Genomic DNA, 26,610 nt, shown 5'->3' on the forward strand with positions numbered 1-26,610 from the left:
GTTTCGAGCTTTTTTTGACATATTTAGATCGTCATGACTTCACCAAGGCCATCCAAGCACAAGTTTTTCGAGGAGCTCATCAATCCCTAGCTACCGGAGTTGATGAGGCACCCTCAAGCCATTATGATGAGCGATGGGGTGCTTCACATCCGGGATGTTCAAGGTCGCAAGAAGGAGGGTAACGAGAATGCTATGTTTGCAGCGGTGGAGCAGGAGATATTCAAGTGCCAAGGGATGGTTGAACATGGTCTGAGTGCTAACCACTCCATGATCACGGATTTCATCCGGGAGAAGAAGATAGACACAAAGAGCGTGGGGGAGGTTCTTTCCAAGATCCAAGAATGGATTGACCGCTTCCAAGATCCAATCTATGAACTCCAATTCCAGAACTGTGAGTATAAATCTAGGTTTAAAAGGATGAGCCTCGCCGCAGATTTCAGGATCCCGGAGACAATGGCTTCTTTCCCTAATGGGGAACCTATGCCTTGGAAGATGAAGGATTGCGGGCTCACCACCACCATCACCGAGGAACACTTGAGTACGGTGATATGGGCACAACCTTTGGCTTGTTCCAAGCTTGGAGCAGGTGCCCTGGTACCGTATCATCATCGCTTTTTATCACCACTACCTATTTTAGTTCGATCGTTAGTTTTTTTTATTTAGAAAGTTAAAATCTCAGATTTTCTTTGATTAGGTTTTTTTCTTTGGGTTCTACCTATCCTTGTAATCGAGTGCGAGAGGAATATAATAAAGTTACTTGGGATCATGTGCCTCTCCCTCACTTGCACCCTTTATCTTGGCTTGGCAATAAAAATAATAGAAAAATATCATATTCTTATCTCATGAGAAGTAATGAATTCACATATAAAAGAGGTACGAGCAATAAGAAGTGTTGAAAACTAACAAACATAGTGTTAGTAATTGGTATGATCTATGCAAAAGTATGATAGAGAAGAGGAGATTTACATATAAATACACTATGCTTGTGAGCTCCCATCAAAATAGTATATAATGACCAAGTGTTGAAGTGGGACATGGAAGACAACATAATGATCATGGTTGTTTTCATTTTCATAGGAGTTATATGGACTTGAATCCTTTAACATGTGATACTTGCTTAAGCTTTCACTAGCCCTAAAGAGTCGCGCTAAGTAGAGATACTACTTGTGCATCAATAACATCTAAACCCAGTCTCTTGCCATGAGAGTCCACCATACCTACCCATGGATTGAATAATATCCTTCAAGTAAGTCGCCATTGCTGCACAAGGCGATAAAAGTTGCCTCTAATCATGTAAGATTTTTTATTGTAAGACGAAGTAAGCTTTGTACGATCTTGTGATGGTGAAGCAATAAAAGCGATGAAGTGCATAATAAAATTTGCTATCACAAGCGACAATATTAAGTGATGTTCCTTTGCATTAAGAGATTGAACATATCAAACAAATAAAAGCTCATGACGACCTCTGCTTCCCTCTGCGAAGGGCATGTCTTTTACATTCTTAAAAATTATATATTTTTCAACTACTAGCAAAAGGGCCCGTGCGTTGCAACGGGAGAAAAAAATACCACACTCTTTTAATTTTTCTATAATTATTTTAATTTATTAAAATAATAAGCTAACTAACTAATGTAGTTAGTCCTATCCTATTTTGTTGAGAAATCAACCCGTCCATTGTTAATTTTACCATGATGAGAAATTGAGCGGGACAAGCAAAGCAAAACAATGAGGCTACGTGAATTGATCAATGGACTGCTATCTTATTTCACTCATGGGGTAGAGAATGTGGGATGAGATGACAAACTGAAAGTGGTGTTCCATTCTCTCTCTACAACAATGCAATCTTACATTCAATACATTCATTCATCAACAAACAAATTACCACAAAACAAAATTTCTTGCCGGTGCTTGGCACACGGTTGGAGGCATCGGGAGGGGATCTCACCAGATGATGAGTTCCTGCCGGAGGAGGGAATACGATGAGGGGAGCAAGGGTTAGGCGCCTCTATCTGGCCATAAGGAGTCGCCGTTGCCGCGCCATAACCTCGGAGTTCCCCGTGTGAGCCATGGAGGCCCGCCTCCACCTGCAAGTACTTCGCTCCGCCACGCCTTATCCGCGCGCCGCCACCGTTCTGCATCGAGTAGACGCATCATCCCAAGTTGATGTAGCTGTCGCGTTGATTTGATCCAGAAGCTTTGCTCGAGCGCCAAAACGGGGGTAGCAAGCAGATAGAGGTACGACCGCGGAGGCGGGTGGGTTGAGATCGACAGCATTGGTGGTTGAGGTTGGCCGGGGCGGCGAGTGGTGTGGTAGCGGCCTGGGCACAGGCCACGGCGGACCAGGGTCGACGCGATGCACTCGAGCGCCGCAATGGGGGCAGTGAGCGGGGAGAGGTACAACCGCGTAGGCGGGTGGGTTGAGATCGGCAGCGGTGGCGGTTGAGGTCGGCCGCGACGGCGAGTGGTGTGGCGGCGACCTGGGCATAGGTCAGGGTGGCCTAGGGTCGACGGGAGGAGGCGATGCGTACGGATATAATTTTTGGAGCGAATCGTTTTTTCCTTTTGCGTTGCAGATAAATGATGGAGCGCGGGTTGAATAACAAAAAATTACAGGGGCTTTTTTTATAAAAATGTCATGATGGGTTTTCCGACGGAAGCAATAGCCGCTTTATTATTAGGTATAGATTTAGCGTCAAGCATTATGTGTTAAGGAAAGATTCAAAAAAATATATCCAGTTGAATATAGATGATCATGTTCCATTACTGTTGACATTATCCTTGAGGTAAGTAAGTTGGGTGGCAAGAATATTAAAGCTCCCATCTTCCTATGTGTCCCACGGAATCACTTGTCCGAAAAATATACAATGTGTGTTGAGAATCACAGAGGGCTACATTATAGTTGAATATGTGAACTCACTAGAAATACAAAGCTCTTTCATAGACTCTTCTCTCAAGTACAAAAGCTATGATTATCCTAATAACTAATTGCATTGCTTGTTGGTTCTCAATAAAGATTATGCTTCGTGTTTCTTCAATTGTGAATAGGTTATTACTTGTTTATGAAAAGTTATTCATGATGCTCTCATGCTTGTATTCTGTTTTTATCGACACCTCTCTCTCAAATTATGTGGTCATTATTTTAGAGATCGGCTTTCGCTTGGGGACAAGCGAGGTCTAAGCTTGGGGGAGTTGATACATCCATTTTGCATCATGATTTCTTGTACCTTTTTAATTTGTTCTTGTCCAGTATTCCAAACTGTTATGCAATTCTTATGCATTTTTTTCTCTGAATATGCAACGAACATCACAATGAGGGAAATATCTGGAAACTCGGATTCTGGACCGAAAAACAGAAGAATAGGCAGAGAAATCACCATACTCCGAATAACCTGAAATTTCACGGAGAATATTTTTGGAATATTTAAGAATTTGTGGAATAAAAATACACCAGAGGTGGGCTCGCAGCTGGGCACAAGCCAATAGGGTGCTGCCCAGCCCCTGGTCGCGCCCTGATGGCTTGTGTGGCCCCCGTTGGCCCTCTGGCATCCATCTTCTCCTATATGGTGTGTTTTACCCTAGAAAAAAATTAGGAGATTAATTTCGGGGTGAAGCGTCACCGTCTCGAGGCGGAAACCTGGGCAGAGGCCCTTTTTCTCTTTGGCAATGTGATTTTGCCGAGGAAATTCCCCTCCATTAGGGGAGATCGAAGCCATCGTCATCACCAACGCTTCCTCCTTCGTGGGAGAACCAATCTTCGTCAACACCAGCACCATCCCATCTCCAACCCTTGTTCATCTCTTGTATTCGATCTTTGTCTCAAAACATCAGATTGGTACCCATGGGTTGCTAGTAGTGTTGATTACATCTTGTAGTTGATGCTTGTTGGATTAATTGGTGAAAGATATTATGTTCAGATCCTTTGTCACCATCATTATACCTCTGATCTTGAACATGTTTATGAGGTGTGAGTAGTTACTATTGTTCCTGGAGACATGGCATAAGTCTTTTCACAAGTAATCATGTGAAATTGGCATGCGTTTGATATTTTGATGATATGTATGTTGTTACTTCTCTTAGTGGTATCGTGTGAACGTCAACTGCACGACACTTCACCATGTTATGGGCCTGAGGGAAGGAATTGTGGAGTAACAAGTAGATGATAGGGTGCGAGAGTGACAGAAGCTTAAACCCCAGTTTATGCATTAATTCATGAGGGGCTCATTTGGATCAACATGTTTCATGCTATGGTTAGATTTATGTTAATTCTTCTTTCGTAGTTGCGGATGCTTGCGCGATCGGGTAATCATGAGTGGGTTTTTTGTTCAAGTAAGAACATCGTCATAGAACCGGTACACCCACATATCTAATTATCAAAGTAGCAAACGTGAATCTATTCAACATGATGAACATGACTAGATAAAAATCCCCATGTGTCCATGGGAGCACTTTCTTCATATAAGAACACTTTCCGGCCTGTCATTTGCTGTAAAAAGGATTGGGACACCTTGTTGCACCTTAGTTACTATTGTTACTTGTCACTTGTTACAAAGTATCTTGCTGCAAAACTATCTACTACTGTCACTAATAGCACTTGGAGAGAATACCTTGCTGAGAACTGCCTATCTATTCCTTCTGCTCCTCATTTGGGTTCGACACTCTTACTTATCGAAATGACTACGTTTGATCCCCTATACTTTCGGGTCATCAGAGGTCAATAAGGGACGGAACATAACCCAGATTGGAGGAGATGAATGTGATCATTTCATCGCCTGCATGCATCTCACTTGGGGTGAATTGATCAGCTTCTCCTTCAAAAGAGAACATCCAAGGCTTGTTGTTATCTATCTTAACTACGAGGAAGAAGATGATGACCCAATTAGATGTGCATATGTAGGGTGAACTTGACTAGTCATAGTTGCTAAAACTGGCCCACAACTAAAATTGGGAAAATGGTAAGTTTTTATCTTTTCATGTAGTCTAATTACCCCCCCCCTCTAGGTATACTTTCGATCCTACGAGTGGTATGAGAGCTTTGGTCTCCATTGCATTGGTTTCACAACCTAAAAGAGTATGGCATCTAGTGTAGGAAAGTATCACCGTAGAGGTCCATACTTTGATGGTAGAAATTTCGCTAGTTGGAAGCATAAGATGAAAATGCATATTCCTTGGTCATAGTCCTGCCGTTTGGGATGTTGTTCGTGTTGGTGTGCAAGGTGATTTCTTAGGAGAAGGAAAAGAACCGGATCATGATGCGATAGCGGATGAATTGAATATGTTGCAATAAAATGCTCAAGATTGTGATATTCTGTTCAACTGGTTGTGTCCCGAAGAATTCAACGAAATCAGTCGCCTTGAGAATGCAAAGGAAATTTGGGATACATTATTGATATGCACGAAGGTACTAATTTTGTTAGGGAATCTAAGTTGGATGTGGTTCAGAGTCAGCTTGACAAGTTCAACATGAGGGATAGTGAAGGAGTCGCTGAGATGTATTCTAGGCTAGCTCTCATCACAAATGAGATTGCCGGCTTAGGAAGTGAAGAGATGACCGACAAATTCATCATCAAGAAGATACTTAGAGCCTTGGATGGAAGATACGACACCGTGTGGACACTAATTCAAATTATGCCAAACTACAAGTATCTGAAGCCAACTAAAGTCATTGGAAGGATTGTTGCTCACGAAATGTCTCTCAAGGACAAAGATGAGTGGCGCAACAAGTCAAGCGGTGCTTACAAAGCTTCAAGTGACACTCCTACTACTTCAAATGACAACCTTGTTACCAATGAAGAGATCAGCCTCATGGTTAAAAAATTCAACAAGTTCTACAAGAGTAGAGGCAAAGAGAGAAGCTCAAGCTCAAGATATGATGAAAAGCGTTCGTCTAGTCATGACAGAAACTGTTAAAATTGTGGAAAGCCCGAACACTATTCCAATGAGTGCTCGGCTTCCCACAAACGAAGTGAAGAGCCACCTAGAATACGAAGCTCAAGAGATGAGTCACCTCTCAGAGAGAGAAGGAGTAGAGTAGATCACTATGAACGAAGACACTCTCGGAGAGGCAAAGAATTGGATAATAAGGACAAGTACACCAAGAAAAGTTCAAGAAGAAGACATCAAGCTCATGTTGGTGAATGGGTTTCCGGCTCCGAGACTGACAACCTATCCGAGATAAGCTACCACTCCAACTCCGACTATAGTCAAGATGAACGTGTTGCCGGTGTAGCACTCATTTCCTCCAACTCCAATGACTTATTTGATTTACCAAATGAAGGTATTGGAAACTGCTTCATGGCAAAAGGCCCCAAGGTATCACACCCCCGAGTACTTTGACTTTGATAGTGATGAGGATGACTTGATAGGAGAAGATGACTTGCTCCTTCATAAGACTAGTCATTACATTGAAAATGAACTTGAAAATAATCATACTAGTCAAGAGAAACCGAATGATGATGATAAGAAAGAGATTGAATGACTAACTAAAGAATTAAGCACTCTTAAGTTAGCTCATGAAACTACTCTAGAAGATCATAGAGAGCTTGCAAGAACTCATGAGAAGCTATGCTTCGAGAAGCTAAATTTAGAGCAAGATCATGGGTTTCCAAAATCGATCAATGATGATCTTCAAAAGAAGAGTTCTTCTTATCTAGCCGAACGATTACCCTTGTCTACTTTTGTTCCACAAGTTAAACCTAAGAACACTAGTAACAAAGGTAAGAAAGTTTCTTCTTCTAGTAACAACAATACTAAAGCTAAATCAAATGATGTTGTTGCTAGTATCTCTCTTGATTCCACTAATGATTCTATTAGCCAAGTTACACTTGAGCAAGAAAACAATTTATTGAAAGGGATTATAGAGAGAGGTGTCTTCAAGAGTCTTTCCGGAAGTAAGAAATTCAAGGAAATTGTGCGCAAGAAAGGAGGACATCGGAAGAAGAAAGGTGTTGGCTACTTCAATGTCAATGGAGATGTTTGGGAAGAAGGTCCATATCCCATTCACAAGTTTATTCCTTAAGAGGAGAAGTATGATCCTACTCCTCCCAAGGGAACAAGATTTCAAGATGATCTTCCACCACAAGACCACAAGGGCAAGGGAAAGCTATAAGAGGAGATTGACTTATTTGAGGAAGAACCCCAAGCAAAGGTTGTGTGGGTTCCCAAGGACACTTCTAGCAATACCTCATCTAGTGCTACTAAAAATCCAAGGATCCCCATCAAGGTGATGTGGGTCCCCAAGAGGAATAACTAGAAAGTTCTTGAGGGGTAACTCCGACAATGAAATTCCTTCTTATTAATTTTGGCAAAAACAATATGCAATCAACGCCAACCATATGCATTAGTTCAAGGAGTCATACATTCCCTCAAAGGTGAGCAAGGGACAAGGTAACTAGTGCATCTTTGGACATCACCTCCATTATTTCACTCTATGTCCATAGATATCCTTGCATATGTTCATTTTTCTTTGGGACTAACACATTCAGGTGAGAAGAGTAAGAAACAACAAGGATTGCTCCCAAATCAAGATGATCTTCATCAACAATGAGCATCCACCACTGCTAGACCTACTTGAACTCTTCCACGACAAAACCCAAGGTTAGTTTATCCCTCTTAGGGTAGATGTCACATCTAGCGGGAGCTTTACTCTAGACATGAGTATAAGCGTCTCCTAAACGATGTGAACACATTAACGCTTTATGTAAAACTGGTAACCCCACTTGTGCTTAATCGATGAGTATGACCTATGATCAAGTATTCTTACTTGGCTAGTAAGGCAATATACTCATATATAGATGACTTTTGTCAACGCCAAAGTGCTCGATACATGCTAGAATGTTTGTGCATGTTCACCATGTTTTATTTGACATCTTATTGTGTGAGCATGTTGGTATGCATATTTTTCTCATTCGAGGATATCCAATTGTTGTTATTTGGCTTTCTATTTATTTTGTCCAATTGCATATACAAGAGTGCATAAGCACCTTTCTGTAGCTATCTATGCTTTCTCATCTCAAATTCTATTCATGCTTCATAAAAAATTTAAGCAAGCACTTTATGGACACTCTTTGTGAGGAGCACTCGGAGATCCTGTCGACGAATACTAAAATCCAAAACCTCCCAAAGTGCATCTCGGTGTCACCAACCTCAAAATTTCGGTCCCACCGAAGCCTAGGGCTGATCAGGTTTTATCATGTCGGTACCACCGGATCATTCTTATTGACTTCACCGAGTTTCTGTGTTAGCTGACAGTTAAGGAACTCGAGGGCACCAAAAACTCAATCTCGGTGTCACTAACAGTGATGATATATATATATATATATATATATATATATATATATATATATATATATATATATATATGTCCAGCAGGACCTGATGGTTGAAACACTTCTTCAAACATTGTGTGTTGCACCTCCTCGTTGTCGCGCCCTAGTCTCGTGGACTTCATCTTGATCCTCCCGTGCGCCCTCGCCACCGAAGTCCTCGCCACTGACAGAATCTCCACCGTCGTTGCTGCCATAGCGGATCCTCGTCGAGTTAGGGTACGGATCCGATCCCTTTTGTTCTCCCTAAATCTTAATCTTGCACAAATAGGCATTGACGAAATCTGTCCAATTGCACCAATTCTCCCGAGAAGAGAATTCCCATAGATTTGCGAGCAAAGAAAATATTATGGTTATCAGTCCGCAAAATTGAATCTCGGTGTCACCCGATTCATTATAGTTTGTCTTATCGATTTTGGTTTTAGGGTTACTGAGAATGTTAGCGGTGGAACCGAGTTCTCCTTTTCGTTGAAACCGGAAAGGGTGCCAAGTTTCTGTTAATGAGCACATCTGTCTCGGTGGCTCCAAAATTTCGAACTTGGTGGAACCAAAATCCCCTTTTGTTGAACGTTAAAACCAATTTTTCAAAGTTCAAATTTTCCAAAAACTTTTCCAATTTTGTGATGAGATGATCATGCATTTCTATTCCACCGCTCAGTTCTGTTTTGATGGAAGAATTGTTTGGATGACTGAGGGTCACTGGTATGAGTCTACAGTTGACGAATGGGCCACTATAATTGGTGCCCCAAAGGCACAAGAAGGAGATTTGGATGTGTATTCACAACTCAAGATGAATAACAACTACATGGACAACATGTACAAGCCAGTGCCCCATGAGTTTGTGCAGTCGGATAAGTTTGGCTGTGTCTCTTTCTTGCAAGCAGGAATACCTACGACGAACACTATAGTGAGATACATCCTAATGCTCAAATTAGGAGATGATAAGATGATTAGAGGTTATTCCATCAGCATGCTGCATCATCTAGACACCCACACCCGATTCTGAGTGATGGACTTGATAGCTGAGACTGTCAAGACGACTGCTGCAGATGAGGAGATATCCTATGGATATTCTCCATATATTCAGATGCTCATCAATGCCAAGATTGGCAAGCATGCATATCTACTTGATCGTTTCCACCAGCCACTTCAGCCTAAATTACAAGACAATGAAGTTCTGATGGATGCAATCCATCCCACAACAGCTACTACTTGAGAGGCAACAAAGGCAGCGGCGCAGAGACTGCTAGGAATGCTCCACCTCTAACCCCAATGCTTAGAAGCAGAGATGAGAAGATGTCCTTCTTGGTCAGCACCATCCAAGGGATGGAGAAGAAAGCACCTGAGATCTTGCTGAACCAGAAGAGCCTCGAGAGGATCGTGGAGACAAAATTCCATACTTGGATGTTAAGGTAATGGTGTTGACTACCACTGTTGAGCAACTCCAGCATGAAGTTCATTCTATGAAGATTCCACGCTCTAGCAGTAATGATGAAGAGTTGCCTCTTCTTACTACTGCTCAGTTCATGAGCCAGACTAGGTCATCAGTTGTGCTAGTTCGGGAAGCAAAACCATCTTCAACAGCTCAAGCTTCATCTCTTGCTACTGCACCTCTAATGTGTACACCTCTAGCTCGAGGGACTTCTATAGAAGCCTTTGTTAACGCTCTCTTGTACAATCCATCATGAGTTACCGGAGAAGATCGTGCCCAGGGAGACGATTAGTTTTAGACCTTTGAACTTTCTGTTAACTTGTTGCCAAACGGGGAGAAGTTTATAGATCAAATAGGGCTTCTAGAGGGATAGCTTTGCATTTTACTTGTTCTCATTTGGTTTTTCAAAACTTTTGGTTTTTTGGATGACTTTATCCATTTAGGAGGAGTGTTTGATCATACGCTTTGAATGTTTGATGCTACCACGTTAGTACCTTTGAGATATCTACATGATGATCATTCACTTGCTTTTTTGGTGTTATGTGCATTAATATTCATTCATATCATTTGTGCACACCACCAAGTTGTATTTGACATCGAAGAGTAACCCATGATCCTAATCGATCGTGCATTTGCATTGAGACACAAATTCAAAATAATGCACAAATTTAGGGGGAGCTCTTGCTTTTCACATACTTCTCAAAGCGTCAATGCTAATCATTGATTATATATTTTGTTGAAGCTTTGATCTATATGTTGTCATCAATTACCAAAAAGGGGGAGATTGAAAGCACAATTGCTCCCTAAGGTGGTTTTTGGTAATTAATCACGACATATGCATCATTGGACTAATGATCTTATCCAGGTATATTTCAAAAAAGTTCAAAGATGCCTTGGCTATATGATTGCGAGGAGACACCCCTTGATGCAAGGAAAGGGATAGCATTTGCTCAAGCTTCAAGTAAGAAGACTCTACATTTTAAATTTGAGAGAAATCACTTTGAGTCCATAGGAAAGCCAATACTATTAAAAGGGGGTGAGGTATTATGATGAATTGGTTGCTCAAGTGCTTAGAGATAGCCACCAAAAATACTCAGCCATTCTCCCACAAAATATCTCTGCCCAAAGCCATACCAGCAAAATCGATGCCATCAACTATTTCCATTCAGCCCTACAATTTTACACTTGACACATCCTATACCAAACCCTACCATCTCGGTACAACCAACTTTCATATTGGTGCCACCGAGATTCAGTGAACCACTTTCTGTTGAGAAGATTTCAAGAATTGTTATTTCTGAGTTTGAAATCGGTCTCGCCGAGATTTGGAAACTCATTTAGGTTATCGTATTGGTACCATTGAGATTCCTATATCGGTCTCACCAAGAATTCAAAAGTTTCCACATTTAGTGCAACTCAGTACCACCGAGATTCATTTTGGTGTCACCGAGTTGGGCAATAATGTTGTAACAGTTGGATTTTGGGGATGCCTATATATACCCCATCCACCTCCTCTCATTCATAGAGGAAGCACTCAGAACACACTTATACTTGCCAGATCCATTTTTCTGAGAGACCCACCTACTCATGTGTTCAGCTCAATAGATTCCATTCCAACCATTTGAACCTTGATTTCTATCCTCCGCAAGTTACTTTCCACAAGATCAATCTCTCCTACCCATTCCAAATCTATGAATGAGTGATTGAGTGTTGAGGAGACTATCTTTAGAAGCACAAGAGTAAGGATTTCATTGTTCTACCACATCTATTACCTTTTGGAGGGTGGTGCCTCCTAGATTGGTTAGGTGTCGCTTGGGAATCTGCTACTTCATGTTGTGGAGTTGAAGCAAGAAGTTTGTAAGGGCAAGGATATCACCTACTTCGTGAAGATCTACCATGAGTGAGGCCAGTTTTGTGTGGACGAAAGTTGTGGTGGAATAGACAAGGCCGCTTCTTCGTGGACCCCTTGTGGGTGGAGCCCTCCGTGGACTCTCGCAGGCCATACCCTCCATGGGTTGAAGTCTCCACTAACATGGACGTACGATAGCGCCACCTATTGGAACCATGCCAAAAATCGCCGAGTCAACTTTTGTTTTTGATCTCCCTACCTTACCCTCTATTTTATATTTGCATGTCGTTACTTTCCGCTACTATACTCTTAGATGTGCATGTGTAGGGTGAACTTGACTAGTCATAATTGCTAAAACTGGCCCACAACTAAAATTGGGAAAAGGCTAAGTTTTTGTCTTGTCAAGTAGTCTAATCACTCCCCTCTAGACATACTTCTGATCCTACACTTAGTAAAAGTCCTAGTCCACATGCGCTTTCGTTTCAACTGCCCCTCGACTAGCTCCACTCGTGACCGCACCGTCGCCTTCCGTTGCCGCGACCCCTCACCGCCCGTCGCGCCCCTTCACCGACCAGTAAGGTTGAATCCTCTCCTTCCCTTCGTGTTGTATCTTCTTCTATATGTGTGGGATTCATCTATATGTTGATTTAGGATTGCTTTGTGTAGATATTTTAGTACATATATATAATAGATAGCTTTGTGTGGTGTAGAATCAAAATTTTATTCCTTGAATTGTTTTGTTCACAAATTTTGTGATAATCCGATGTAAAATCCGATTCAATAGTGCATTTTGAATAGAAATATTTTGAGTGTCCAGAATGTTAATGATTATTGTTCAACTTAATTTGGTAATGTAGTCTAGAATGCCAGCGGAATAAACAAAATGAACTTGTTTAGTATAATTTGTTGCATTTTTAGTAGAATTTGTTTATTTGTGTATACATGTCACTACCGTAGAATTATATATGTTACTTTGTGTCAGTTCACTAGTCTAGAATCCGATTATATACTTAGTTTTCAATATGTTTTGTGTAGAATGGTGCAACCACCACCATATCGAGTGTGCAAGTCAAGGTGCACAGCTATCCTTGCAACTGCCACGCTGTTCGACATTTACTTCCAGCCGTGTTTTGTTCCTGTAGCGGTAAGAAATTATGAACCTTCTAATAGTTTCTGCTTTTGTTTTTGTTGCTATTTCCACTAATGCATTGTGTGTGTGTGTTTTTGTTTTTTTCTTACACAAATCGTCCCTTGTAATGTGAGACTGGATTTGAATGAGCTCATATTTGGAGACACTCTCATCTTCGATGCTCCTGGGGACCCTACACTATGGAGGTCAATAAGGGATGGAACATAACCTAGATTGGAGGACATGAGTGGGATCATTTCATCCCCTGCATGCATCTCACTTGGGGTTGGTGAATTGATCAGCTTCTCCTTCACAAGGGAATATCCAAGGATTGTTGTTATCTATCTTAACTATGAGGAAGAAGACGATGACCCACTTGATGAAGCAGTCTTTGCCCAAAGAATGATGAGGCTGGGTGAGGATGAAACTAACATGCTTTGGGAAAAACTTCCGCCACGTGATGCCTACGTCGGGATGCCATTTGTGACCCGCCTGACACGGACGATGGTTAACCGCCATGTCGTGGTATGTTACTTATTACTGTAGTAATTCGATATCCTTAGTATATATTAATTTGAAGATATGCTTTGTCTAGAATTTGATGATATGCTTAGTACATATATTAACGTGATGATATGCTTATAGTGTAGTAATGTTACATGATCGTCATGTTTATTTTTTAAGAAATTACCGAAGAGTCTATGTGTGAGTTGTGGCATCAAGCCGAATGAACAAGGCACTACTGGACGGCGCCTTACCACAATGGACTCCGTCACCACCTGTTCTTATGCAGTGCACATGAACAGGCGCACTATCTTCAGTTCGGCTGGGTGGAGCAACTTCCTCACTGGCAAGAATCTCCGGACAGGACAGGTCGTCTTAGTCACTATCGGGAACATCCCATGGCATCACTTAAGGATGATGATAATTATTGACCTTCTTTAAGTGTGTTAGTTTGCTCGTGAAAAATGAACTCCTTATTAACTATGCTCGTGTTTGTGAGGATTGTCGTTAATACCTACTTTTGAGCTTGGCACTTATTATTAACTGAAATGCATTGTTTTATTAGACTAGTTCATCGTGTGCAATGCTAAATGGTAACTGTTACGTGATGGGATTTTTTTGGCTGTACAAAATGTTCCTGGCATGCAATGTACATTCAGTGCCGCTAGGTGAATGATTATAGTGGTGGTGTTTCTTACGTGGCACACCATAAACACGTAGAATACTGCTGACGTGGGACCTAACGCCACCAGTAGTTTTAAACAATGGCACGATATTGGTGGCGTAGGGTTACCACGACAACAATGCCTTTTTTGCCATGCGATAGCTAGGCTTTTTTGCACTAGTGTCACTAGTTATGAACTTAAACTAATAAATAAATAAATACAAGTAACCCGTTAAATGTCGTTATAATTAATTTTCCATTTAACCTTCACAACAACAATTTCCATCTGTAGTAAGTTATTTGAACAATATGAAAAGATTCAAGTTCATACTATTTTATATTATACACACTCAATATGTCAAACAGAAAAGTTGTTCCAGAAAAATAGGGAGTACACTAATAAAACAGGAAGAAAACCGAACATCAAATATGAGACTCCCCAAATGTAAGGGCATTCTCCTACCTTAAGTGTTTTGGTGATCATGACAACTCACTATGTTATCTAACCGGGTATCAAGTGTGCAGGTATCATATGTAAAACACAAGACAATTAGGTATTCCCTCCAAATGGAAAATATTGAAGATGTGTTCCCTACATGTTTATTCTCTTTGGTCATAGGGATCCCGTACTATTAAGAGGGAATCCACATTGGAAGTCTATGGGTGAATCAATTCTTCTCACACTCTTTTGCACCCATCTTGTTCGATCGCATCACTGAGAGAGATGTCCCTCCTTTCTGACTGGCTGGCTGTACCGCTGCCTAAGGCGGGTTTACCACTCAACCCCTAGGCGGTTGAACCAGCCCAGCACCGGTCCACAACTGGGCATGGTTTTTTTGTGATGAAGTGGTTGGGTGGTGGTGGCCGAGTTGTACCGCTATATTAGTATAGCCACTACTACCGGTGTTCTTAGCGGTTGTATCACTTGGGACTTAGCCACGCCTAGTAGCCGTGGTAGGTGGAACCACTGGCCAACTTTCTGTTTTGGACCAGTTATCGGGTGGTTGTTGGGCAGTTGTACCGCTAAAATAGGCAGCCTGGTTGTACCACCCTGGCAACCGGTTGTACCACTGCCATGTAAAAACGACTGTAACGGTTAGAAACTGGGGGGTATATAAAGGGGGGTTTCTTCCTCCTCCCTCTTATCTCTTACCTCTCTCGCCACCATTGATGCACTCCAAGCTTTCTTGCCCGATCTCTCTCCCTAGCCACCCAAACTTGTTGTCTTGCTAGGGATTGAAGGAGGAGATCTAGATATACACATCCACCAAATGAAAATTGTTTCCCCCAAAGTTCTTGTGTGGATTTTGTTACTCTTGGGTGTTTGAGAAGCCTAGACGGAAGAGGTCACCTTAGAGCCACATTCCATTGTGGTGAAGCTTCGTGGTTTCGTTGGGAGCCTCCAATTGAGTTGTAGAGAGAGCCCCAACCTTGTTTGTAAAGGTTTGGCTGCCACTTTCAAGGGCACCACTTTGTGGAATCCTGACACTTCTCATTGTGTGAGGGAGTGAGGAGAATACGGTGGCCTTAGTGGCATCTTGGGGAGCATTGTGCATCCACACTACTCCAACAGAGACGTACTTCCCCTCAAAGGGAAGGAACTTAGGAAACACATCCTCGTCTGCATTGGTTCCACTTGTGGTTATTTCTTACCTTTAATTGTATTTACTTCTTGCTTATTATGGTTGTTGTTAGCATCATATAGGTTGCTCACCTAGTTGCATATCTAGAAAACCTATTTGTTGCTAAACCTAATTTGTTTAAAGAAAATATTAAAATTTGTTAGTTGCCTATTCACCCCCCTCTAGTCAACCATATTGATCCTTTCAATTGGTACGAGAGCCAGGTTTCTTTATTAAGGTTTTCACAAACCAAATAGTATGGCTGGTGACGAGGACCAGGTTGAGGGGGAGCCCGAGGGAGTCGTTGTGAACTCGGTCATCCGAGAGGAATTAAATGAGGTCATGTCCGCATTTAAGTCCTAAGTGGCTATCGAAGTCAAGAACATGCTTAAGAATTTCCTTGATATTTACGAACCACCCACCGACCCGTTGTTGGTGGCTAATCCTGCAACTTTGGAAATGGGGGCCAATTGTCACGGCCGTTTTTTCACGGATTTCAATTTCCCTTCGAAATGGCCCCTGTGCATACCAGCCCTAGGAATACTGTTAGCCGATGCACAAATCCTTGATACAATTGTCCAAGAAAAAAAATATAAACTTGAGGTAGAAGACTGAAGTGCTCCATAGAGTACATCAAAAGGGTTTCTACTGGTTGATGGCGGAAGCGGTTCGGGGACATCTAGCATCTATGGGACTCCATTTCCCACAGGAACAGTTGACCTGGATAATTCCTATCTCACGCGGCTGCTGTCTTCGGTGCCTAAGTTCCGGGTTTATCGTCGGGTTCCTCTTTTCTAAGCACGCAATCAGGCCAAGACAATAGTGTAGGCATTCTAGGAATGGGGGTACCCAGACCTGCCTGCCTGCGGCCCAAGGCGGGCCCACTTTATCAACACAAGATCGACTAGAACGGCACCACCCCGGACCAGGCCCTCGCGAGGGGCCAAGCCTGGCGAGGAAGAATGACATCAAGACCCGTAGGGGACCTCATCAGGACCCATGCGGAGCGGCGGATATTTCGAGGCAAGGCTCGGCCTCAGGAGTTCAGGGTGACGCCAAGGAAGGACAGGCGAGCAGTAGATGGCAGGACGGGACAGTTTCCCCTTTAGTGCAAAGGAGGTGGGAGCGTATCAGGGCTCCAAAGGCATCTTCTAAAGGTTTCCATTCTGGTGCAACAAACCATGACCGCCCGCCGGCAGGACGAACGTCATCCCTGCGCCCACCTCTGCGGCGCTGGCAGCTACTTTGCAGGCGAAGACCACTTCTCACAGGGGAAGCATGTTCCAGGTCCTCCGCTATAAATAGAGAGAAGATGATACTTGAGAGGGGTTTTTTGAGACCAGAGGGGTTTTATTCAGACCAGAGGCAAACCGAAAAGAGTTCATTCCAACCGTAGAGCAATACACCAAGTCACTTGGCCTCCGGAGGATTGAGAGCACTGTACTAGTTAATCCACCACCTCCGCGAGAGGCAATCCACCAAAAGAAGGAGTAGGGTTCTACGCTTCGCAGCTACCTGAACCTGGGTAAACTGTTGTGTTCTGTGCTACCCTCACCATCGAGTGAGTCATTCACCATTTCCATCGAGTAGCGGGCTAGGTAAGGTCGAGCCGGGAGAGATCTTCATACACACCCCTGTGTTCGAGTCCTTAGGTGTCGAGACCCCGATCCTAAGCCATAGGAATACAGCCTGTAACACATCGCATCTCTTTGCGGTCTCACGCACGGTTATCCCCACGGCTGCAGCCTTACCTTGGCCGAGAACGTTTCGCCTTTTGACTCGCGTATGCAATTGTGTCGCTAGCAATCCAATGACAAAGAACCCGGATCGACATGTCTAGTCATAAACCAAAGAAACAGTTCCGCACAGCGACAGGCATACATGACCCAACAAAGGAGGTGTCGGTCACCAGCGAATGTAGACGAGTCGTAGCAAGCTACAAGGACTCCATTACATCGCGTGACATTTCCCCAACGGGGACAGGCACAACAGCTAAGAAGGACACATGCCGATCAACCAATGTGTCCGGAGAAGTAGCGAACTACCATGGCTCGTTGGATCACAAAGGGGCATTTCCCTGTAAGGAGTGCTACTAAAGCCTACGGCTAGGTAATCGAACCCCATACATACCAAGTACAACACACGTACGCATGGCATACCGAAATGTATAGATACATCGATGGCATCACAACATAACCATAAACATACAAACTTTATTTAGAAGGCTCGGAAGAGCCACACACATAATATTACAAGGTAGGGCTCTCACAACCCATCATCAAAAGTCATACACACAATTATTACAAGCCAACAGAAGAGTTAAAACTGTCTGAGTACAGAGAGAGGGAAAGACAAAGGCACATGGCCTGACTATCTACAGACCCATCCTAGGGCCAGATCATAGCTGGGATACAGGCTACTCGTCGTCATTGATGTCTAGGTAGAACCCTCCATTAGGGTCATTAACAACCTCTGCAACAATTTATTAAGCAAACGTGAGTACAAAAGTACTCAGCAAGACTTTAGGATAACTATCTACTCATGCAATGTATCAATAAGGAGTTGTGGGGTTTCATGCGGAAAGCCAGCATTTGACTCGTGGCTAGACAACTTGTATTGTAAATTAGTTTTGACAACTTTGATTTCTCGCACACGAGTCCACTAACACCACAACAATACTCCATCGTGGAATCATTCCGTCTTCATACGGAAATGCCATCCACGACACTCACGCTTATCTTGACAATTTTATGAGTAGCCATTAAAGTTATCTATGAACAACATATGTCTCCAAGTAGTCCATATCTGCGGACGCGGCTATTCGAATAGATCATAACCCTGCAGGGGTGTACTTCTTCACACACGCTCCCGCCACTTATCGCCATGTGCACGTCATGCACCTCGGCAACCTTCAAGCAGAAGCCCAGCGAGGGAGTCGGCCACAACCGTTAACCACGCTAATACTTAGTCCAAGTCTATCGCCTATCTGAGGGTAACCCGCATGGAAGTCCGGGCAAGGTTTCCACCACGGCCCCAAACGATGTGCGCAGGGTTCCCAAGCCCACCATCCGGGTGCCACTTGGTACACCATGCCACTGCCTACCGCATCATAGCCCACCTCTAAGGTCAGCGCTACGCACGGCCTCCAGCATGACTATAAACACCAGAAAGTACTTGCAACTCCTGGACCGAGTACTAAGCGATTAATAAGTCAAGAGGGTCAATTAAGTATCCCAACGTGTGGTAGTATCTAGTCTTGGATTACATACACGGAACTCAGTTCCTAAGGACGGTTCCAATGAAACAACCCGCCATGTACTCCTACATAGCCTTTCACCGGTACCTTTACCAAATCAGGTTCAACACACAACCTTTATTTACTGAACACATTCTCACAATTCTGTTCATCACCCACATGACAGACCATACACAACTCTAAGCATAGCATGCATAGCAGGATAAGGCACATCATGGCTCAAGCATCTACCAGGTATGCTAGGTTGCAAGGTTCAACTATTTACTGTGACAAAGACAGGTCATGCAAAGGAAGTGGGTTCAACTAATGTGGCAAAAGCATTTGAAGCATTTGATCCTAATGCAATAAGTAAGTGCAGGAGCGAGAACATGGGTTTTATCGGGATGATCAAAATGGTTGCTTGCCTTGTTGCTCAGCAGAGGGACAATATCCGTCAGTCGGATATTCGGTGGAATCCGGAGGAGCAGAGCCTACCGATAGAAATGACATCAATCAATATCAATCATATGCAACAAGATGATGCATGAGCATGGCATGAAGATGAAAGGTGGTAGGCTAATGTAGCTACCATTTATTAAGTTGAAGTTGATTTGAATCAACATTCAAATATCACTTCAAACCAGGTATTTTCGAGTACCCTTTTAATTGATTCGACGTGATGCTCAGGTTATCTTGTTTTAACATGCATGGGAATGATATGTTGAGTTGCTGGTTGTGATTGAGCATTGTTTGGTCATGGCATTAGAAGTGGAATTCAAATGAATTTCAAATTCCAACTCCAAAGCATTTATCAAATTTAACCTATTCACCATTTTGCAGGTTTGGTGAAGTTAGCATTTTCAAATATGTTTGAAAATGACATATTCAGATTCCTTGGATTTTGTGATCATTTTTCATATATTATTTGTCCAATTTGGAGTTATATTCAACCTTTTATGAATTTCCAAAGTTTTGAACTTATTCTGGAATTATTTTTAAACAGAAAAAGCTTTATTGCATCAGCATGACATCAGCAGGTCCAACTGGCCGTTGAAAGTCAAACCTGACCAGTGGGACCCACTAGTCAGTGACTCAGGCCAGTTTTTAGTTTAAATTTAAGTTAATTAGTTAATTAGCAGGGTAGGACCCACCTGTCAGTGACTGCTTCGGTTAATTTAATTAAGTTTATTTTATTTTTATCATTACTAATTAACTAGAGGCTGGCCCCACCTGTCATAGACTCACGGGGGTCAGATCCACCGGCGGCGAGGTCGTTCTCGCCGGCGGTGAGCCTCCGGCGACCACCAGAACGGCGGAGGGGCTCGGAAATCTCATTCCGACGACCATTTGCACGGCAGAGGGCAACAGACTGACCAGCGTCCACCCGCCGTTCCATTCCTGCACAGAACCGGGGCTGATCTGGCCGGAGATGACGCCGGCGACGAGCTTGGCGGCGGTCGAAGCTCGGGCATCATCGGGGTCATCGAAACAGAGGGCTTCACGCGCGGGGCTAGGCTCCTACGGCATCTACATGATGCCCTGAAGCCACTGGTGGCCTCGGATGGACGAGCCGTTCACCGGAGGGCTACCAGCGACGAGCTCCCGTGCCGGATCTTGTCGGGCTGCGGTGAAAACAGGGCTAGAGGAAGAGATCGAAGGGGGAAACTTGGGGGAAATCTTGCTAGGCTCACGGGGAGTGCAGTGGTAGCGCTAGCTTGCTCGGGGACGGCCTGTAGAGAGAGAACGCCGGCGGCGAGCTTCGGTGACCCGAGGAAGAGGACGACCGCGTCTCGTCGATTCACTGCATCCTGGTGTCGGGCTCGTAGCTTGGGAGCTTCAGGGAGTTGCGGCGGATCTGTTGCACGGCTCAGAAGGAGGAGAGGTGGGCTAGAACAACGTCGAGCTCGAGCTCGGGCTCGTCTCTAATAGCGGCAAAGAAGGATAAGGCAGAGGGGGCGAGCATGGAGAGGCTGCGGGGAGGTTATCCCCTCGCGTGCCAGCGCGAAGCGGCGGCCAGGCAGGCGCACAGGTGCGTGGCCGCGCCGGAGTACGCGGCGGCCACCTCCTGCTGCCCACTGGCGAGGAGGAAGATGACAGAGAGAGAGCTGGGCTGGGCCAGGTGAGCGGCAGGTAAGCTTTTCCTATTATTCTTTTTCCTTTTTCTTTTTTATTTTGATGCTGAATTGTTTTGCCATTTATTTTGGCTCCAAACTTAGTTCAAAAATTATTTTGAACACACTGAAATATTAGTTGGAATATTTCCAACCATTACTGAAGTTTTCAACATTTTTGAAAACTTGAAAGTTTTTGAATTCAAATTTAAACTTGAATTAAGTGGCTTTTTGAATTTAAATAAAATGCCAAATGTGTTTTGAAAATAGTTTTCTTCCCTGATAATTTGTTTTCAAGAATTATCAGAAAAGTTGAACTTTTCTTGAGGCCATTTTGGGTTCATTGATTTTGACAAGTTTTGAATTTCCTTGAATTTTGAGAAGTGGCTAGGCTTTTGGGGTTTTGTTTCACCACTTGATTTGAATTTGTTTCAAGTTCTTGAATGCAATGAATGGAAACATGAGCACAATGCTAAAACCTAGTTAGGGATCCAGGGATGTGACATTAGGGTTTTCTGAAGCCTGAAATCCGACAAATAGCCAGGGACAAGCCATTGAGTACTGTGAATGTACTCGCAAACATCGTGAAAACAAGCATAAATTGGCAGGGGTTGATATGCACTTGCAATAATACCATAATATTCCATCTACCATATTATACTTCCCAATTAGTAGTAATGGAAATTTAATCATACTAAGAAATTAGTAAGCAATCATTAAGAGTAAGATTGACGGATGTGATATCACACATGCCTCCATCGGGCGTCTGAGCGACACCACATACAAGGCTTGAAAAATAATAACAAGCATGCCACACTCGGGCGTCTGAGGGACACCACATAAATGGCTTATATTGATAATAACATGCCATAGTTGGGCGTCAAGGAGCCACCACATAAAGGTCTTATATTGAAATGATAAACATGCCGCAGTCGGGCGTCTAAGCGACACCACATAAAGGGCTTATAAGAGACAATAATAAATAATCGATATCCAGGAGGTAGAACCGTTCCGGGGATATTCAACAATCATAATCATAAGGGTTAGTCCACATCAAAATACTAATCATGATCATCCACCATATTTCAAGAGTAGCCACACGATTCCTTTAACTTCCTCCGAAGACCGACACTCACACCGACACATGACTAGTCAACCAGTCGTCCTTGACCGTGGAGATGGCTACTCGAATAGTTTAAACTCTGCACAGGGTGTACTCTTTACCCACAACCCACGAGTTTTGATAGTCACTCAGACTAATCCCGCGTACTGTATTTTAGAAGTAAATAATCAGAACCAGTACACACCCATTTTTCTCCTGCGAAGACCGATGTCACTTGAACTACACTTCCAGAGAAAAACCATAAGACGGGGAGGCTCCAACCTCAACTAGCATGGGATCAAATTTATACCGCGCGCTATAAGGGAGTGCCCTCCATCTCGGTCCCAGACCAGAAACACCCATGCCCCTGGCTGGATGACTGGATTTAGTCCAGTGCCCCGGATACCTTCATCCTGGTCCCTCTACTTGGTGTGTACCTGGTAATATGCTTACTACCTACTAAACCATACTCCCTTTCAGGAAGACCTGTGGCAGCATGAATGGTTAAGGTGACATATTGACAAGACTCAATTTACGGTCGACTCAGGAGTTTATGTTATTCCCTGCAAGATTAGCCTAATCAAAGTTTTTTATCACCGCATACATAGTCACTACCCGGTGTACCCGAGCATGCCTCGCTGACCATTCTCGTCCCAGAGTGTCAGTACCAAAGTCATATCTCCACGAGACACTGACTCTCTTCGGATCCCATCTGGTAGACATGTGTATTACGAAGATGTGACAGATGTCCCATGCATCTCAATCATGCAATAATTGTACTTTCAATTCATAAAGCCACGAGCATGATTATCACATGAAATACCACCACTTATTTAACATAACCATAATGTTTTTCTCATCAAGCAATCCACACACAACCAATATATATGAAGGTTCATATGCTTGCCTTCAATGTGCACATAGGTGGGGTGCACATCAAAACTTTTGAGAATTTTGATCTATCTCCAATTTCCTATTTAAGAAAAATGCTCAAATCAACATTCAATACAAACAACACTCCTAATTGTTTTGTAAAATTTTCAAATAAATACTAAAATAAACTATATGAAATTTGAAGAGGTGAGAAAAAGAATCAATTCATTTGGACTATAATTTTAGAAACTAGGGTTAGTCAAAGTTTGGTCAACAATCTTTTTTGAAATAAATTAGAAAAGGAAAATGGTTCGGTAGGGAAAGCGCAAACGCAAGGAGGATAACATACTTGGGAAAATACACGTCCACTTAAGTGGGCCGCAGCATGGCGGTGACGCTGACGAGGAGGGCCCACTAGCAGGGTTGCTGGAGTCAAACGAGTCATGTTCCTCCTCTGGCCGAGGGGAGGTGTGGCCTCCGGCGATGTTCGATGATGAGTGGGGCCATCATTCAGGCATCTGAGGGCACCATCGTGCTCAAGGTCCCAATGCGGCTCTAGGGAGGGGTGACACTATCTCCGGGGGGCTTGGGAGCTTTGGCGGCTACGTGGCCGGCGGACAGCGGCGGGGGCGGGCAAGAGGTTGTGCCCATGGTCTACCCTGAGCTCACCACATAGGGGGAAAAGGGTCGCAACACTCGTGTCGTTCCATTCCAGGGAAGAACGACACCAGAGGAGCACGATTGGTCGTGAATTTGATCGGAGGGGCGGTGGTCGAAGCTTGATCGGAGGGGAGGAATATGATCCTCCCTGGTCGATTGGCTGTAATGGGGGCTCTAGAGGTGTCGGAAGAGCTCTACTATCTGCCTAGGCAAGCTTGGGGGGGTTCTTAAATAGGCTGGTCTATGTCGGTTCCCGATGACAATCGGATAACTCCAGCGACAGTGCTCGTAGGCTACATGGCGCGGGCAGGCAGGGACTGGGGCTCTCGTACGAACAACGAAGTAGCGCCATAGACTAGCTAGCTTGCTGGGGTGGTTCGGACGGTGTTGCCATGGCAGAGGACAGCTGCTGCCGACGGCAGATTGCCAGAGGTGCGCATACGGCGGCGCTGTGGGGCCACAGGAGGTGGTCGTGTGACCCTCGCGAGCTGGAGGGGTCAGGGTGTGTCTCCTCAAGCGAGCAAGGGCCACATGGGCGGGGTTAGATGGGACGCGGCGGCTCGGGTGCGCTGGCTGCAAAATGCGCGCTCTGGAGCACGCGCTTGGCATACCCCTGAGGTGCTCGAAGAAATGCCTGGGAATGCCAGGGACTCCAGATGCGGCTACAAATCTCCAGTTCCATTGTTAAGGGTGGCATAGGGTTAGTGGACATGTTGGTTTGGTCCTCGGGTTAACTTCGCAGTACAATCTAAAAAGTGTGTCAAATCTGGTCACGGACACCCAGTGTTTGACAGATTGCTAGTGGTCTCTACAAGGTCTTGCTAGCCACCAATTTCTCCACGTTGAGGTCTCTTTGGAAGCTAACAAACATGGCATAGTTAGATTGGGCAAATCAAAAACTTCCTAATGCAACATTTGCAAAAGTACAATCCTGGGCAGAAACAAAATGATGCTACAACATGAACGCAAACAATTTAGATGGGGCTGAAATCCAAGACTTAAGGGTTTTGCAGGTTCCTATGCAAGAAGTATAGTTTTCAAAAACTTTGTGCAATTAAATAATATGGTTGTAGTGGAAACTGCAAAACGGGTCCACAACAAAAAATACGATGTGGTGCTTAAAATTTACAAAATAACAAATTGGATTTTTGCATAAAAGTGATTTATATGAACATCTTGACAACTCCAAATTTTGGTACAGTTGTTGAAGAAATATGTCTAGGGGTTTTAGTACAAGTACCAAATTGGATCAGAATAGAAAAGAAGATAATGTGCTCACTTTTTCCAAAACACTTCGCTAGATTTTCGGATAAAAATGGTCCAAAAACATACCAGGTCATTGCCAAGTTTTTGTGGAATTATTAAAAGAAGTTATCAAATTGTTGTAGTTCAAATGAGGCTCTTAAAAGAATTAAGAAGTCACTTTTGAATAAAGAAACTTAGGAAATTATTTTTAAAAGACCTTTACTTGATTTGGCAATTGAAAGAAAGAATGTTGAGGCAAGGACTCAAATAAAACCATATTTTTCCAAAAACTCCAATTTAGGTGAGAAATCTTTATAATCCACAAAAAAGTGGATCTGAAATCAACACAAAACCCCCAAATAAATTAATTGATCATGGCCAAATTTAAATAAATAAAATCCTGGTTAAATTTTTGGGGTGTTACAAACTCTACCCCCCTTAAGAAAAATCTCGTCCTCGAGATTTGTTAGGGACGTTTGCAAAAATATTATTCCTACCATAGTGCTACTTCGTGAGCTTGCATTGATTTTCCCTTGAAGAGGAAAGGGTGATGCAGCAAAGTAGATAAGTACTTCCCTCAGTTTGTTGTGAACCAAGGTATCAATCCAGTAGGAGGAACAAGCAAGGCCACAATCTTAGTACCTACACAAACAATCAAACACTTGTACCCAACGCTAAAAAGGGGTTGTCAATCTCTTCACGGTTATTTTCAAGGATCAGATGTGATAGAGATAGATATAAAAGATTGCTAGAACTGAAAGTAAAACAAAAGCAAGTAAATGGAAGCAATATATTTTTGGTATTTTTGGTTTATAGATCCAAAAGTATAATATGGAAAATAGACCCGAGGGCCATAGGTTTCACTAGAGGCTTCTCTCATGAAGGAAAATAATACAGTGGGTGAACAAATTATTGTCGAGCAATTGATAGAAAAGCGAATAATTATGAAGATATCCAAGGCAATGATTATGCATATAGGCATCACGTCTGTGTCAAGTAGACCGAAACGATTCTGCATCTACTACTATTACTCCACACATCGACCGACTCCTGCCTGCGTCTAGAGTATTAAGTTCATGAAGAACAGAGTAACGCATTAGGTAAGATGACATGATGTAGAGGGATGAACTCAAGCAATATGATGAAAACCCCATATTTTTATCCTCGATGGCAACAATGCAATACGAGCCTCGCTACCGCTACTTTGTCACTGGGTGAGGACACCGCAAGATTGAACCCAAAACTAAGCACTTCTCCCATTGCAAGAATTACCAATCTAGTTGGCCAAACCAAATCAATAACTCGAAGAGACTTGCTAAGATGTGAAATCGTGCATATAAGAATTTAGAGAAGATTCAAATAATACTCATAGATAACCTGAACATAAACCCACAATTCATCGGATCTCGACAAACACACCGCAAAAGAGTAATACATCGGGTAGATCTCCATGAAGATCATGAAGAACATGGTATTGAAGAACAAAGAGAGAGAAGAAGCCATCTAGCTACTAGCTATGGACATGTAGGTCTGCGGTGAACTACTCACGCGTCCCTCCCTAGAGCGCGCCCTGCAGGCTTGTCGTCTCCCGGCAGGTCTCTTGCCCCCTTCTCCAAGTCTGGCAGGTTTCTTCTGGTCCAAGAAAAATCATTCCGGAGATTTTATCACGTTTGGACTCCATTTCATATTCCTTATCTGCAATACTCAAAAACATGGAAAAAACAGAAACTGGCACTAGGTTAGTAGGTTAGTCCCAAAAATAATATAAAATAGCATATTAATGCATATAAAACATCCAAAACATATAATATAATAGCATGGAATAATCAAAAATTATAGATACGTTGGACACGTATCAAGCAT

General features: G+C 43.2%; 1 pseudogene; it reads left to right on the plus strand.

Moving 5' to 3' along the window:
• The first annotated feature begins 12,835 nt into the window (after positions 1–12,835).
• LOC123447789 lies at positions 12,836–13,676 on the plus strand (annotated as a pseudogene).
• Positions 13,677–26,610: the final 12,934 nt, after the last annotated feature.

The sequence above is a fragment of the Hordeum vulgare genome, chromosome 4H (assembly GCF_904849725.1).
Source record: "Hordeum vulgare subsp. vulgare chromosome 4H, MorexV3_pseudomolecules_assembly, whole genome shotgun sequence".
NCBI lineage: Eukaryota > Viridiplantae > Streptophyta > Magnoliopsida > Poales > Poaceae > Hordeum > Hordeum vulgare.